Source organism: Neoarius graeffei, chromosome 2 (genome assembly GCF_027579695.1).
Source record: "Neoarius graeffei isolate fNeoGra1 chromosome 2, fNeoGra1.pri, whole genome shotgun sequence".
Taxonomy (NCBI): domain Eukaryota; kingdom Metazoa; phylum Chordata; class Actinopteri; order Siluriformes; family Ariidae; genus Neoarius; species Neoarius graeffei.
Window position 1 is genome coordinate 80221137 of NC_083570.1, and position 18399 is coordinate 80239535.

General features: G+C 43.1%; 1 protein-coding gene across 1 annotated transcript in view; it reads right to left on the reverse strand.

The window, feature by feature from the left end:
- Positions 1-15798, reverse strand: part of LOC132881943 (uncharacterized) — a 196140-nt gene extending 180342 nt beyond the window's left edge. Inside the window, exon 1 of the mRNA XM_060915031.1 lies at positions 15658-15798. The gene's annotated coding sequence lies outside the window, so the exon portion shown is untranslated. The remainder of the gene's footprint in view (positions 1-15657) is intronic.
- Positions 15799-18399: the final 2601 nt, after the last annotated feature.

The following is an 18399-nucleotide window of genomic DNA, read 5'->3' on the forward strand; positions in this document are numbered from 1 at the left end:
CTCCCCCTTTCTTCTCAACAAAGAAGAAGCCGGCTGAAGCTGGAGATGTTGACGGTCTAATATACTCATGTTTCAATGCATTTTGAACATACTCTGCCATAGCAGCTTGTTCAGTTATGGAGGGGGGTAGATACGTTTGCAAGGAGTTGTACCTGGGAGGAGGTCTATGGTACAGTCATAGGGATGATGAGGAGGCAGGCCACTGCCTTTACCCTTGCTGAACACTTCTTTGAGATCTAGGTAGCATGAAGGAACATTATCTAGTGAATCAGGCAGAGGGTTCTTCACAGAGGTGGAAGAGAGCATGAGCCGGTGGAGTTTCAGGCAGTTCTGGAAACAAGACGGGGACCAATGGAGGATTTCTTCTTGTTTCCAAGATATTAAAGGATCATGAAGCTGAAGCCACAGAAATCCCAAAATAAGGTCATGATGGGCAGTATGGGTGACAAACAGGGAAATGAGCTCAAAGCGGATTGCCCCCACTTGAATTTCAAGGGGTGACATGCGCGCAGTAACAAGCCTGTCACTGATGGGACCCCCATCAATGGCTCTTAATTTGAGTGGTCTTTGGAGTTCGTCAGTGGACAAGTGGAATTTCTGGATGATCGAGCTGCTGATGACGTTTCCTTCCACCCCTGAGTCTATGAACGCAGAGAGAATATGGGTTGAGTCTGGCAGATTTAACATAGCAGGTACCTTAAATGAGTGAGGCTTGTGAATAGCTTCAGAACTCACCCAGCTAGGGAGACTGGTTACTTGGCAGGTCTGATTCTCCTGCGGTGGGTGAACAGGGCACTTAGCAATCTGATAACCAGACAGACCACAGTAGAAACAGAGGCCCTCATGGTGTCTCCTGTCTCTCTCAGACCATTGTAAGTGAGCGTGAGAGACCACCATGGGAGTTGGGGAGGCCAAAGTAAGAGAGGGTGCTGGAGGTGGTTGTAATGAGGGTCTGTTCTTGATGAGGTTATCCAGATTAACAGCCAGCTCGATCAGGGAGTCAAGTGAGAGATGTTCATCACAGCAGGCCATTTCACAGAGCACTTCAGGGTGTAGACCTTGACGAAATGTGTCTTTTAGCGCTGGCTCATTCCAACCACTGCCAGCAGCCAGTGTGCGAAAGTCCAGCGCATATTCAGCGACTCTTCCATCTCCCTGTCTGATGGTCAACAAGCTCTCACTGACTTCAACTCCTTCAGGCTGATGATCAAACACTCACTTAAAAAGCTCTATGTACCGGTCATAGGAGGTGGTACGTTCACCCCCAAGCTTCCACACAGCACTAGCCCACTGTAAAGCCTTGCCTGAAAAGAGAGTGATTAATTGAGCAATCTTCTGTGGCTCCTGTGAGAGCAGAGAAGTACAGGGAGCATTGGAGCAGGAATCCCTTGCAGTTAGACACTTCACCCGAATACTTTTCAGGTCATGGAATCATCTGAGGAGCACCAGCGGAAGATGAGGGGCATGTGAGAATAGCCTGCAACACGACAGCAGTGAGTTGCGACATCCTGGTGTTGAGATCGTTGATCATCTGCTGGTGTTCTCCTAACAGACGACCCTGAGCGTTAATCGCAGTTTGCTTGGCTTGCTCTGCTGCATCCACTGATGGCAAAGTATCCTGTCAGGGTGCAGGCATTTACAGATGCAAACGCAGGGGAGCGCGGGTGTATCACAAACTGTAAACAAAGCCAAATCGGGAAACTGGAGATGTAGTCAGGGACGGGCAAGGGTCAGTCGATTGGCGAACAGAATATCAGAGATCAGGTGAGAGAACGAAGTCAGAAATAAACCTAAACAGAGTTCAATAACAGGAAGTCAGGTAGATAGTCAAACAGCTCAGTAAAGTCAGGCACAGGGACACAGAATGATACTTCGCAAAGTCAGAGTGTGAGAGCTGAGCTTATATAGGGAAGGTGATCGCCGGTAAATTAGAGACAGGTGTTGAGGTTAGAATTCTGGTGACGAAGGGCGCTGTGGCGCTAGGGAAGCGGAGCGGCCATGTTTGGAGGCTACTCCAAACTCAGGTTTTCAGTGCTGTTACTGACATTCATGTTGCTTCTTGGTAATTGTTAAATTGGTAAGCTGAATCATGGTCAAATATGTTAAGTTTGATCAGCAACATTATGTATAAAATATAATAGATTCCTATAAACTAAATAGTTTTAGATGAGGGAAAAGTTCAGGTCAGGCTTGGTCAATAAAGATTTATTACATGTATGAATTTATTTCCCCTTTAAATGGAACTGCAGTTATCATAACACTATTCCACAAGGATGGAAGCCAGGAAAACTTCCTAAAAAAGGACAGTTACTATCCTCAGATTGCTGTTCAGGTATGCATGCAATTATGGTGACACATACAAACCACAGGCCAGCTTACTGCAGTCTGTGCCAGGTGGACATTTGAGCTGTATACTTTAACCCCATCAATGTGGTAGATAAACAGTGAGCAAAAACACCATAAGCACACTTTTTTTGTAGGTTTTAGCACAAAAGAAATGCCTAAACAGGACAACACAGTGGCTCTATAGCTTTGTCTTTGGACATCCCTGATCTGTGCTAACAAGTACCAGACATTCCTAAATGAATTTAAAAGCCACTGAAATTTGCAACGAGACTGACAGTACACAATCACTGGAAAGTCACAGTTACTGAGAGCAAGACGAAAATTACACTAGAATATATGCACAGAAGCAAGTAAGCAGTTACTAAGGATGAAAAGACAGCTGCAATACAAACACTTTACAAGCAAACAAAATACTCAATATCTGTGGAATCTAATTTTGCTGAAACTAAATCAATAGTCTACAAGGAGCACTGGCTCATGGCCTTTATTTAATTTAGCAAACGTATAAGCTGTGAATGGACAGTGATGTTATATGGCCGTCTTTGATTTTGTTGAATCTGTTTTCTTAACCAGAGTGCCGATGGTTCCTGCTATTTAAACACTGTGTCCTGGTTCTGTTCCTGTTAAAAATTCTTAGACTAAATGTCCGTGAGAGAGTTGGTATGATCCCCAACAGTGCCAAGAAAGCCATCTGGTACCAAACAGGGCCCAAAAATATACACCAATGCAAAAAAAAATAAAGTATCCCCACCAAGACCTGGGTCAGAACAGCAAACATTTTTTTTTTTGTGAATGGAACACGATAGTGCAGTGTCTGCACACAGCTGACTCACTTCTGACTCACTGCTGAATCAGTCATCAAAGAAAAGTGTGTGGCGTGTTGATCTTAGATTAACTAGCAAACTGTAACAAAGCAAGACTAACAACTACACGTCTTCACCATGTGCCAACCAAATACCATCCAAATATGGCAAGTCAAGAACACATCACACTCCAGTCTCCAAAAATACCAGAACACACATTTTTACCTGCATGCTGCCACTATTTCCTCTCATGGCTTTTCAGTTGGTTTAACAATCACAGACTATCTCACGTGTTCCACCAACTCCACCCCAGCCCCAGGAGCACATGTGGGGTGTCTAGACGAGACTGTGATGTGGGGTAGGTAATGGAAGGGTGCGTGCGTGTTTGTGTAGAACACAGTTTAGTCTGAAACACTGTGGGTTTTGCAGTACACTGAATCATTACAAGGGAGTCTGACGGCACTGGAGTCTGTGCATCATTCCGCTATGGGAAAGTATTAGTAAAATACGCAAAAATCTAAACACGCACACACACTTGTTCTCTTAAGGGACATTTAGACAGACTGTGAGGCCATTAACGCTTGCATTTTCTCCTATCTCCACTTATCGGGCATTACTTAAGCAGGGCCAGCACCTTAACCACAGCTTTACATGCTCTGTTCAGGGGAAGCTTACAGCTAAACTGTTTAGCAGAGGGCATAAATCTTGACATTTTATGCTGAGGCCACTGCTTCTGAAGTGACGATAGCCATCGAAGAGTTACAATGTTGTAGAAATGGGGTAGGATTTAGGACGGAGTTCTGTTGGCACATTGTTGCATGTCATATGAAGAATGTGACTTAATTTATCACTGCACGGATATCTCCACTTTGTTTGACACAACGCTTTAGGCCTGAAAGATTTGCAAAATAAAGATGTTTTAAGTGTTCGGAGTATAATGTTTGTTCGAACTGATGTTATACATTGGTAAAATCAGCAAAATGTTGATTCACCAGTTTGCTTGCACTTGCCTCAGATATAATTAGCGTACTTGAATTTGTTATATTTTGAAGTTTTGATTATGTCAAGTAATAGTGCCTGTAGCATATACAACGCAGGTCTGCTGGATGCTCTCTGCAGTTTATTTTCCAGGTTTTGTTTATAATTGTGACTTAGCAGAAAACTAAGTGCTTGGTCAGTCTCAACATGTCAATTTAGTCTATGTCCAGGGTCTTCAGACTACGTTTTGCTGATTCATAAATAAAGCTAAAAACTGATTCATGAAGATTCATAAACTTGCTGCTTGCTGATTCATAAAGTTAGAAGAAGAAGAAACCTTTATTCGTCACATGCACACTTCAAGCACAGTGAAATTCATCCTCTGCATTTAACCCATCTGAAGCAGTGAACACACGCACACACACCCAGAGCAGTGGGCAGCCACACTACAGCACCCAGGGAGCAGTCAGGGGTTAAATACCTTGCTCAAGGGCACTTCAGCCCAAGGCCACCCCATGTTAAGCTAACTGCATGTCTTTGGATTGTGGGGGAAACCAGAGCACCCACAGGAAACCCATGCAGACAACATGCAAACTCCACACAGAAAGGCCCCTGCCGGCCACTGGGTTCGAACCCAGAACCCTCTTGCTGTGAGGCAACCGTGCTAACCACTACACCGCCAAGTTCTCTCATTTGACTTCCCTAGCAAGGCCACCCCACTCATTCCCTATTGCAGCAAGAATTATTTGAGGCCTCTACAGTATCTACATACCCTGGTTCAACTGGAGGACACTGGAATGTCCTTTAATATCTAACACATCCAGTCACTCCAGTCCAGTATCTCCATTCCTGCTGAAAAGGGCTAAAGACCCCTCTTCAGACAATATCTTGGCAATTCTCTGAAATATATAAAATCATTTATCATTTATACTCTTACAGGGTTCCCGCTGGCGCTCGTCACACTCGTCATTGACAAACAATCCATCAGTGACGAAGAGAAAATTACTAGCAGTCATCACAGTGACAAATACATTTGTCATCTTTATCACAAGTCATCTTTTCTAGAAATCCCTCCACAAATCTCTCCATTTGTGGAAATCCAACTGCAGTGAACAGCTGACGGGAAGTCAGAGTGTAAACAATGAGCATGTGCTTGTGACCAAGAAAAATCAACTACACAATGACCAAATAAGCGCCAAGCTTTTGACCAATTGCAGTGCGTCTTAATCGGCCTGGTGTGGTGGTGTAATTATCTCTGCGTGAACCAAACAATGGCACAGTCTAAGCTGGTGAAATTTTTGGGGAGGGCTTCTTTAAGCACTGAAGATGATTTAAGGGCCAAAACAGCCAGTGGGGAGGCACACTCAGAGCCCCTACTGTCCCCTGGCACATCGGACAATGTCGGTAATACAGGGCTTGGTAAATATTTTTAGATATATTTTAACATTGCATTCAGTAATGAGTGGTGGTTCAGTGCTAAGTGTTCTAAGTGAGTGCCAGGAAGGTTGTAAGTTCAAAATCCACAGAGCTACAGGATCACTGAGGAAAACCCTAAACCTTAAACTGTTACCTGCAAGCTTAGATTTTATCCTCTACCTCAAACGTCTGCCATATACATACATTTATCTTGTAAATTTCAGTGGTATTTGATTTGAAATATTCCAGAACCTTTCAGAACTTCTTGACTGCACATTCCTCTCTTTCATGTAACAGAAACATCAAATGCAGATACACAGAGATTTCAGTTGTCTGAAAAATGTATGGTGCTGCGAGCATGCATGCATGTGTGTGTTCACTTGATAAAAGAGGATCAAACGTACCTGCCTGACAGGTGTGAATTCATGAGCTTATGCTCTGGGTCGAGGGGCATCTTCTCATCAGCTGCCAACAAACCCTCCAACCAAATCACTTATTCTGATCCTATCTCACTTTCTGGACACAGTAGCAATCAGAGAGGGGAACAAACACCTACTGTAACACATAAAAGCATCTTATAATCACTGTACTTAACTGTTGCTTACTTAATGAATCTGTACGTTCCTTTTTAAATGCAGTTGTGCTGCAGGCGAGGCTTTGTGGATGAACTTTTAAAGTGCATATTCTGGACCAATTTCGGGTTTTGGGTTTTTTTTATATGAAAGCAGGTCCCTTTACACACTCATCCAGAAGGGTAATTTTGCACACGGCCATCTGTCTACAGCAGAAAAAAATAAAATAACAAAACACATCTGGAAAAATCCCAAGGGAGTCTGGAGCCAGATTTGTGACGTTATCTGCGGAAGCGCCAGCAGGCTGAGAGAGCTTTGCATGGTTTCAGTGCACAGCCTGTGTAGACCAAGCACTCCCATTTCTCTCTCATTGTCCGGTCTTTTGGGAAACGATGAGTACTAATCCCATCAAGATTGGTGTTGCTACACCCTCCTATGATACATCTGTTAACCATTTTAATAAATACATGATAATATTGAAGAAATTTGCAGAAAACCACCAGGTCGTTTTCTCATAAACAAACCAGCGCTGATGTAGGATTCAGAGGGAGGCGTCCCGCAGATAACATCACGAAAATCAATGTTTGCCAGGAAATCCAAATGGCAAGTTTTTTCAGAGGCGGACCAATTCGCCTCAAATGGCTTGATTTCAACTGAATTTTTCTAGTATTGCGCAAGGTAAAAAAATTGCAGAGAATGCAGAATGTTACAGATATTTGACCAAAAATAGGGGAATTACATTGATCTTGCTCCTGAATTTACCCGCGATATGCACTTTAAAGTGGAGACAGGATGAGCTCGAGAGACTCTTCTCACTGTCACACTGCAGGATCATTAGCATGATATACTGAAGTGTGCAATGAAGGCTCTGACACCACCCACTCTGTCTATCACACGTAGCTAATAGCCCTTCTCTGCTCCTTATTACACACACACACACACACACACACACACACACACACACAGTGCTAAAGTCTTGGCTACTTTCTCCCCTGCACATAAACACAGGCACGCACTCCCACACTGTATCACACATTGCTAATGACTCCTCACCACTTCTCATCTCAGGTTTCACACAGACACAAACCCACACACACACCTTCAACCACACTCTGCTGATTGTATCTCTTCATTCCTTATCTCATATCCCACACATGAGCACAGCATCTCTCTCTTCCTCACACACAGTGCAAGCAGTTCATCGTCGTGCTGTTAAAGGGCTTACAGACAGCCACAGAGGAGCTAACTGACTGGTTTAGCAGGGAAGTATCTCAGATAGTGCTGGAGTTGGGATGACAGCCAAACAATACTTGATCTAAACCAGAGCTAATGTAATACGCAGTTATATGACTCATCTTGAAAACGTTATCAAAAATGCTTCGTGATGATGAATTCTGGGAAGGAGAGGTGAATATATTAGGGAAAATGAAAAAAAAGGCAATACGGATTTGCGTCAGAGTGCACTGTGATACTGCTGGACATGACCCTCATGTACAGAGTTAAAGAGCTAAATACTACTTCTAGATGTCCACTGCTTTGCATCTTCTATTAATTCTCTCTGTAAAGTGATTATTTTTATATTGATTGATTGATATATTTTTCATTTTCTGTACATCCTGGGGGGTGGCACAGTGGTGTAGTGGTTAGCGCTGTTGCCTCACAGCAAGAAGGTTCTGGGTTCGAGCCCAGCAGCCGGTGAGGGCCTTTCTGTGTGGAGTTTGCATGTTCTCCCCGTGGGTTTCCTCCGGGTGCTCCGGTTTCCCCCACAGTCCAAAGACATGCAGGTTAGGTTAACTGGTGACTCTAAATTGACCGTAGGTGTGAATGTGAGTGTGAATGGGTGTCTGTGTCTATGTGTCAGCCCTGTGATGACCTGGCGACTTGTCCAGGGTGTACCCCGCCTTTCGCCCGTAGTCAGCTGGGATAGGCTCCAGCTTGCCTGCGACCCTGTAGAACAGAATAAGTGGCTACAGATGATGGATGGATGGATGGATGGATGGATGGATGTACATCCTGGTCTGTTATGTGTAACACTGCCCTCTAGTGTTATGCATGAGTATGCTAGCGGACACGTATCTAAACATCTGTGCAGGATGATTTCCATCTGCAGATGTAATATAAACCAAGCCTTAGTATCTCACCTCTGCATCTCGCCCATGCATACTCTATGAGAAATCCGTTAAATTTGATTTTAAAAGCATACTTAAAGGTGTAGCCCTGTGATGACCTGGCGACTTGTCCAGGGTGTACCCCGCCTTTCGCCCGTAGTCAGCTGGGATAGGCTCCAGCTTGCCTGCGACCCTGTAGAACAGGATAAAGTGGCTAGAGATAATGAGATGAGAATGAGACTTAAAGGTGCAGTGTGTGATTTTTGGCGAAGGTAGCTGAAGCTAGCTATTTTGAAACATTCAGTCTCTTGCTTCAGTGTTCTCCAAAGCCATGTCCCCAAAACATGCACAAACACGCTGCCTAGGTTTGAAAGGTTGAAGTCTCGAACAACATGGAGAGCTGTCTGAATTGACAGGGACCATGACTGACAAGCATTCTTGTCCTGATTGTTTGGATGTTGGTGGTCCACATTATTTGTTTATTCTCCTCTTTACAGAACCTGGCTCACCAGTTCCTCTCAGGAGATACATTATTAACAGCTGTCGGATGAGGAAGGAATTCACCAAGTACTACAAAAAGTGTTTTGACTTGATCACTCATCCCACTTTTAAGTAAATTATGGAAATGATATTCTATAACTTTATACGTTCAGACTCCGTCCCCCTCCTCATCCCAGTGCAAGCACTTTACTGGAAGGCTGCAATGTGGATCTTACCATAATGGTTTGTCATACTTCATACACAGAGTGTGCTCTGATAAGGACCTTTTAATAATACAGCAGTACTTCTAAAGGAAAGATGTCATCTGCCTGAACTAATATTTGCAGTAATTCACACCATCTTAAGACAACTTTCCACTACACTTAACGTGATATCTGAAATACCATTGAACCACATCAGCACACTCAAGGTTACTAACCAAGCGGACGTCATATGGACATTTACTGGAACATAGGCTGAGACAGGCCAAGATTACTAATCCCAGTCCAACTTTCAGTGCACAGGAGCAATGGGCTGATAATTCTCTGAACACAAACACTCATGGTAGCTGAGATGAAGAAAAAAGACAGAACATACTATTATGCTTGGCGTACAAACTCCTATAACTTTTAAATATGTAAGAAAAGACAGATATAACAAAAGATTATCAATTTCTATTTGTTCTTCAGTCACCAAAATTTTCACACTATTAGGTTTACCAGAACAAAACACCACACCTACTTTTGGATTCTGCTGCCAAGTCCTGACTCACTATGGTGTCTTGGAGAATTTCTCAAGGAGCACTACACAAAATAAAATGAAATTTAAGCCAGAAAATTTTGTTCAGCTTCACATAAATTCAGATGAAGGTTCAGCAGATGACAGCTAAGCATAGCTTATTGTGCCAATTGGATAAGAATTTTGCAGAAGACAAAAAAAAAAAAAGTGGAGGAAGCCATGGCTCAGATGGTGGGGTTGACAGATAGGACACATCTTATAACAAAAGCTAGAAATGAGTTGGAATTAAAATGTATTGTCCATGTGAAAGACATAACACCTATGTGCTATGTGCAGATTTCAGCTGTCAGCAGAAGAACTCGGTGGACTCAGGTAGCAGTTGTATGTGCAGTTTTTATTCCAAAACAAACGAAACAAGAAGACAGTCATCTATATCCCCTGCCCTATATACCAACTATATACCAAGTTTCAAGATATTATTTGTCACATTTTTCTAGTTCTGCTGCAGGAAACCAACACTACCTATTTACACTGACCTCAGCAGCCCATGGCATAAGCCCACCGGAACTTTGGACCAGGTGAGCTAAAAATTAAAATTTCTCACATTTCTTAGTATCAAAAGGCACATATACATTACTTAATCAACACATATACCAACTTTCTAGCCCATACCACTCATTGTTTTCAAGGTCTGCTCCAGCAAAAAAAACCTTCCCCTAAGACTAACCTGAGAGACTAAGTCTGAAATTGTTTCCATGGAAACATGAAAAATTTAAATTTCTCAAATTTCTTAGTATGAAAAGGCACATCTACATCACCTTGTTAACATGTATACCAGGTTTCAAATCCGTATCATGAATAGTTTTCGATATATGCTCCGGAAACCAACATTGCTCTTAGAAACTAAGTCAAAATCTACTTTATATGTAAAAATTTGAAAAATACTTTTTTTCAAAAATCCAAAATAGCAAAAGGCAACAGTTCACATGTTGCTTAATATGTATACAAAGTTTCATGAAGATATCTTCAGTAGTTTTAAAGATATGGCCCAAAAACGAAAATGTGACCAGCCGGATGGAACCCATTTCTATATCCCCCACCCAAACTTGGGCGGGGGATATAGAAATGGGTTCTGTCCGGCTGGTTAAAGTTGGTTTTAACTTTGTTTGGGTGGGGTGGGGGTGGGGGATAATAACAGAACAGAAAAATTGCGGCTACTTGGCCGATTTCCAGCACTCTGGTGTGGCTCACTGGGTGTTTCTCAAAGTCAAGGATGCTTCTTTGGTAGGATGGGTCTTTACAAGTAAGTTCCTTTAGAGCCTAGGCAGGTGTGTATCACTGAAAGGGTCCAGCCTTTTGTATGTATGCATAAGATTGTGGGTGCTTTAAGAATATCAAGGATACACACGCATCGCTGAAAATTCTCTGAATGAAGGACTCGGTTCTTGGTAGAATCTGAAAGATCTAAGACATCGGAACAGTCCTTTGGTGGGATTCGATGACGTGGCATCCTTGATATGCTACCTTTAAAGGATCCTTCCTTGACAGTGAGAAACACCCACTAAGAGGGAAAGGAAAGAAAAGCAGCTTATTAATGTAGCTCATACAAATAAGCAACAAACGTGCCACCTTAATTGCCCATTCCGACATGCTCCCACTAAACCATACCCCCATGTGTCACACATTTTCAGGTAAACACTGATGGTTTATTGGTTATCATCTTTTCAACACAACAACTAGATGGAGTTTTGATATGAGACAGATGCCCCTTTTCCACCAAAGCAGTTCCAGGGCTGGTTCGGGGCCAGTGCTTAGTTTGGAACCGGGTTTTCTGTTTCCACTGACAAAGAACTGGCTCTGGGGCCAGAAAAACCGGTTCCAGGCTAGCACCAACTCTCTGCTGGGCCAGAGGAAAGAACCGCTTACGTCAGCGGGGGGGGGGGGGGGGGGGGGGGAGTTGTTAAGACCAACAACAATAACAAGACCGTGAAAGATCGCCATTTTTAAGCGACGAGAAGCAGCAGCTGCACAAACGCGAAGTCATCCGTTATTATTATTATTGTTGTTGTTGTTGCTGCTGCTGCTTCTTCTGTGTTGTTTTTGCTTCGATATTCGCACCAAGGTTTATGCAAACGTAGCGATGTAACTGATGTATACAGCGACGTAACTGACGTATACAGCGACGTAATGACGTGGCTTCCCTTAGCACCGCGAGCTATGGAAAAGCAAACTGGTTCTCAGCTGGCTCGCAAGTTGAACGAGTTGTGAACCAGCACCAGCACTGGCCCCGAACCAGCCCTGGAACTGATTTGGTGGAAAAGGGGTAAGAAGGACTTTCCCCCACATTAATAATTAGTATGCTGAAAAAAGACTGGACTGCATGCACCCCACACTGCAGGATCATCAGAGAAGATTTAAGAGCAGCATGAAACATTTACCTGATTATCCAAACCAATATATGATAAATATTAACATTCTGTCACAAGCACACAATGTACACGTCCTGGCCACTTTATTAAGAACACCCGTACATCAGCTTATTCATGCCAGTCAGCCAATCATGTGGCAATCTGGTGGGTGGAAATGGCTCGTTGGTGAGAAAGGTTAGTAGAAAAAGTCAGACTGGTTGGAGCTGACAGGATAGCTATGATAACTCAGATATAATCACGTCGGGTTCCACTCCTGCCAGGTATTAACAGGAATCTGATGCTGCAGTGGGCACAGACTCACCGAAACTGGACAGCTGATGATGGGAAAATGTTGCCTGGTCTGATGAATCTCAATTTCTGCTGTGACATGTAGATGGTAGAGTCTGAATTTCAGCATCAACAGCATAAATCCATGAACCCAATGTGTCATGTGTCAACAGTTCAAGCTGCTGGTGGTGTAATGTTGGGGTAATGTTTTCTTGGCACGCACTGAGCCCCTTTAATATCAATCAAGCATCATTTGCATATCACAACCTATCGGAGTACTGTTGCTGAGTATGTGTAAACCTTTTATGGCCACAATTCACCCACCTTTTAAAGGCTACTTCCAGCATGATCTCATCTCAAACATGTACCATGAATCAGTCATGAGATCAGTCACCATATCTGGATCCAGTACAGCACTTTTAGGATGTGGTAGAAGAGGAAATTTTAGGACGAATGTGTAGCTGACAGGGCGGCACTGTTACAATGTCCACCTTGAAAGAAATAATATGGACACTACAACAAATACCAAAGACACGCTTTAGGGGGAAAAAGCTTTTGTTTTACTTCAAAGATGGTTCCACATTAACAAGAAGCAAAAACCCCTAAAGAAAAAGGACCAGGTGACTAACGACAGAGCATACAGGAAAAAGTAAAAGAAAACCTCAATTTATCTGACTAGATTTTAGAGTATACCCTCGCTCGCGAGTCATCACCGCACAGGCGCCGTGATGCAAAGAAAAATGTGGTCTTCCGGTCCACTACCTTACCTGCTCTCACTAACTGATCTAATAACGTGAGAAAAGTAGTCACCTGGGACGGAACGAAGAATACAAAGTAACAAGACTAACAAAAATAGAACTAACAACACTAAAGCAACAATTAACACAATAAACAATATTAGAAAAAGGTGCGAAACGTGTGTGCCGGCGTCTGCCCAAACGAACGACCAGAGAGAGCCCCCGCCATCTTGACAAGGGTGGCCTTAAATAGGGGCTTGGCTGCAGCAGACCAATAGGAAAGCCGATCATGAAAAGTCAGGATAGGCCACCTGGAAACAATGAGAGCGCAGCACAAGCCAATGGCAAAAGCATTACAAGGCATTGACAAACATAACAAATCCACGTAACAGGCACGGTGGTGTAGTGGTTAGCGCTGTCGCCTCACAGCAAGAAGGTCCGGGTTCGAGCCCCGTGGCCGGCAAGGGCCTTTCTGTGTGGAGTTTGCATGTTCTCCCCGTGTCCGCGTGGGTCTCCTCCGGGTGCTCCGGTTTCCCCCACAGTCCAAAGACATGCAGGTTAGGTTAACTGGTGACTCTAAATTGACCGTAGGTGTGAATGTGAGTGTGAATGGTTGTCTGTGTCTATGTGTCAGCCCTGTGATGACCTGGCGACTTGTCCAGGGTGTACCCCGCCTTTCGCCCGTAGTCAGCTGGGATAGGCTCCAGCTTGCCTGCGACCCTGTAGAACAGGATAAAGCGGCTAGAGATAATGAGATGAGATGAGTGTAGCTGACAAATCTACAGCAATTCTGTGATGCAATCATGTCAACATGGACCAGAATCTCAAAGAAATTGTGGAGAGCGCTTGTTCAACACCATGTGGAGTCCATGTCATTAAGAACCGAGACTGTTCTGAGAACAAAAGGGGTCCTACTGTTGTAGTATTAGTATGGTTTTGCTAATAAAGTGTCTGATGAGTGGATATCAATGCAAACGTTCATGTGACTCCTCTGTTGATCACCGTCTGTACCAGTGTAATTTAATCACCCCCACAGCTCCACGACATTATTTGAAGAAGATTAGTGTTTATGGGATAAATAGTAGCCTGTTCCTTGGGCAGCAGGATGGTGCAGTGGTCAGCACTGTTACCTCATAGTGAGAAGGTTCTGGGTTTGAACCCCATGGCTGAGAACAGGCCTTTCTGTGTGGAGTTTGCATGTTCTCCCTGTGTCTGTGTGGGTCCCCTCTGGGTGTGCCAATTTCCCTCACAGTCCAAAGACATAATATGGCCAGGTTAACTGGCTACTCTAAATTGTCCATTGATCAAGCTTGGACAGGGATGAAGTCTGCCAAGTTTAAAATGCCCTAGACACACCAGTGATGGACTGTTAAAATGTCATCAGTGGTGTCCTTACAGTTCTTTGCTGGCTACGGAAGAAAGAAGAAGCTCACTCGTTGTTTAAGTTCCTGCTCTCCATATGGTCATATGCTTAGACTGAGCCTACTTGTGAAATATGCTTAATTTCTCCTCTTTTCAATGTTCGATGAAGACAATCAGGCTTGCAAGTTGTGTAGTAATGCAATCCAGAAATTTTTATCATAGTTGTATAAAGTATTACAAAACAAGAAGCTGGAAATACAGTGAGAGAGATAAGGAGGGAGATACTTGGGTAATACTAGTGAAATTTGATGAAAATCCCCACAGTTCAAAAACAAACCACTTAACCTGCTTTTATTACATTTTACCATTGTTTGGTACATGGGACATTTAGGTGTTTGTGTGCGTCTTCAGTCTGCAGTGGTGTCTAAATCCTGATTGAGTGGTGATGTGGAGTTAAACTCACATGAATGGATGTGTGACATAAGGTTTCTGTAAGGCTATATAAATGTGTGTGTCTTTTTTTGTTTGGCTGGAAGCATGTGGTGTGTGTGTGTGTGTGTGTGTGTGTGTGTGTGTGTGTGTGTGTGTGTGTGTGTGTGTGTGTGTGTGTGTGTCTTGGCTTCAAGCGTGTATAACTGAGCTGAAAAATGACCTTAGACAGTCGGTCTACCTGTTATCACTGCAAATATTTTTCTTCCACACACCCAGTGACTTAACTTCAATAAATGACTTTAAATTAGATTACATGAAGAAAACGGCAGCCGAATTGCTCACATACGAGAGGGGATTTAGCTCTCAGTGAAAAGGTCTATCGTTTAATTGAAAACATCAGGGTCGAAAAGTCAGCGGTCACATGATGCCACTGCATAGTCTGACTTGCGTAAACATGAGCGTATTGTAGTTTACACGTTCTGGAGGGTAAAGAGAAAATAAATGTGACCCTTTACAACATTTGGATTTACTACAGATGATGTTAGTCAATTCACAGAGGCTATATGTCCATCCAAGGACGGAACAACCCTAAGGTTGTATGATCTACATTCAATCTCTGATTGAAAGTTGAATTTGGCCCTTTGTACAGTGCAATTTCATATACACATGAATCTACAACTAGAATGAGTATTTTTTTTTCCTGATTTACATGACACCAATATGACCCAGAAACAAGTTCTTGCTCCCAATGCAACGTATAAAATTGATATACTGTATGGGTCTACCATAAACACAAATTAATGCCACAACATGAAAGATCTTCAGTCTATTCCAGATAAAGTAAATCAAATTAAAGCAATAAAACGTACACATCCAAATATGTACCGAATCCAAATACCATGAATGTTCATGTGTGGCAATAAAGAATAAATGTCAATCTGTGACTCCAGGGCTGTGCCATCACTTAAACTGGATAAAGCTGAGCGTACCTCTGTGAGGGTGAAGAGGTGAAGTGTTGTTTGTTAGGTTCCTGAAATGAATAAAACCTAATAATCTTGTGCAGAGAGACGAAATCTGGAAGCTGCTCAGACCTGTTTCCACTGAGCCAACATCAGCAGCAGGAGTCCTGGTCATGATACCTGTGAATAAAACATTGTCAGGAATTTTTCTGGTTTTCCTTTGTGTCACTATTAGGCCCAGCCAGAGGGATTGTTTTCGGCATCATCGTGACCCAGGCAATAAAACAGGATGGCAGCAGTATGTCTAATAGAGGGAAATACCAAACACAACCCCCTGTTGGCTGAATAATAAATATCGGATAAAGAGTCCTGTATTAATCAGAGCATAATTTCCTGAAGAAACACACACCTTGCATATTATAACAGAGAAGAACTCAGGCAATATATACACAGCATCTTGTGGTGTTATAAAGGGAGTACCTGAAACCTAACAAGAAGACAGAGTCATCTACAGTGGATATAAAAAGTTTACACACCCCGTTAAAATGATCAGTTTTTCTGATGTAAAAAAATGAGACCACGATAAATAATTTCAAAACTTTTCTCACCTTTAATATGACCTATAACCTGTACAATTCAATTGAAAAACAAGCAAATCTGTTAGGGGGGAAAACATAAAAAAAAAAAGTGCAACCTTCAGGTGTCTGCTAGAAAGATGATGATGAAGAGGAATTTCGTCTTTCAGCATGACAGTGACCCCAAAAAAGTTTTGGAACGGCCCAGCCAGAGCCCAGACCTAAATCCAACTGAAAATCTGTGGGGTGACCTGAAGAGGGCTGTGCACAAGAGACGCCCTCGCAATCTGACAGATCTGGAGCGCTTTTGCAAGGAAGAGTGGGCAAATATTGCCAAGTCTAGATGTGGCAGGTTGATAGACTCCGACCCAAAAAGACTGAATGCTGTAATTAAATCAAAAGGTGCTTCAACAAAGTATTAGTTTAAGGGTGCACTGTAAAAAAAAAAAAGTTACGCCAACTTAAAAATTCAAAGCAACTTACTGCACAGGATTTTTGAGTTTATGTGACAACTAAGATTTTAAAGTTTTGAAGAAAGTTGTGCCAACTTATACTTTTGGTCTCAGATAACTTAGCCTTCATATTCACACAAACTTAATTTTTTCAGTTTTACATGATAAGAATTCAACTTTAAGGCCACTAATCTTTCATCTCATCTCATTATCTCTAGCCGCTTTATCCTGTCCTACAGGGTCGCAGGCAAGCTGGAGCCTATCCCAGCTGACTACAGGCGAAAGGCGGGGTACACCCTGGACAAGTCGCCAGGTCATCACAGGGCTGACACATAGACACAGACAACCATTCACACTCACATTCACACCTACGGTCAATTTAGAGTCACCAGTTAACCTAACCTGCATGTCTTTGGACTGTGGGGGAAACCGGAGCACCCGGAGGAAACCCACGCGGAGAACATGCAAACTCCGCACAGAAAGGCCCTCGCCGGCCACGGGGCTCGAACCCAGGACCTTCTTGCTGTGAGGCGACAGTGCTAACCACTACACCACCGTGCCACCCACTAATCTTTCATCCAAGTAAAAACTTCAAAATTTGAGTTCAATTTTCTTTTTATCCCACAATAAAACAAATAACAATCCAGTTCAAATAGCATGTTCATTTTAACATGATGGTAGCAAAACTGCTATAAAACTGTAGTGCTATTTGAACTGGATTGTTATTTGTTTTATTGTGGGATAAAAAGAAACTTGAACTCAAATTTTGAAGTTGTTACTTGGATGAAAGATTAGTGGCCTTAAAGTGCTGATGACACGTTTTTGACATATTTGGCGATGTTTTATAACATAAAAAGTAATTCCTGATGATCCATATATTAATTCACAAAGGCGCCTATTTTACAAGTTATGATAAAAAACGCGGCTATTTGGGCAAATTTGACAGGGCTGCAGCACCCAGGAGATGAAGGAGGAGGAGCTATATGACGTCAGCGAAAGAACCTTCCTCCTAACTTACCAGTTTGTTGTTGATGCGACAGGTGTTCAGTTTGTCATTATTAGTATTATTATTATACATTATTATAATATATATATATGGGCGGCACGGTGGCGTAGTGGTTAGCGCTGTCGCCTCACAGCAAGAAGGTCCTGGGTTCGAGCCCCGGGGCCGGCGAGGGCCTTTCTGTGTGGAGTTTGCATGTTCTCCCTGTGTCCGCGTGGGTTTCCTCCGGGTGCTCCGGTTTCCCCCACAGTCCAAAGACATGCAGGTTAGGTTAACTGGTGACTCTAAATTGACCGTAGGTGTGAATGTGAGTGTGAATGGTTGTCTGTGTCTATGTGTCAGCCCTGCGATGACCTGGCGACTTGTCCAGGGTGTACCCCGCCTTTCGCCCGTAGTCAGCTGGGATAGGCTCCAGCTTGCCTGCGACCCTGTAGAAGGATAAAGCGGCTAGAGATAATGAGATGATATATATATATATATATATATATATATTAGTTATTATGCCTTCGCGTTGTGTTGCCGGCTTTTGCTCCAAAACCTACAAGGATGGGGTAAGTTTATTCAAGTTTCCCAGAGATCCCGAGCTGCATGCGAAGTGGGTGAAGCAAGTCAGGTGCACTCGTGACAAGTGGGAGCCCTCACCAACATCCGTCCTGTGCTCTGAACACTTCGATTTGGATTGTTTTGACACCCTTCCCAGCTTAAAAGAATCTCTTGGGTGTTCAGTTCAGCACAAACGTGT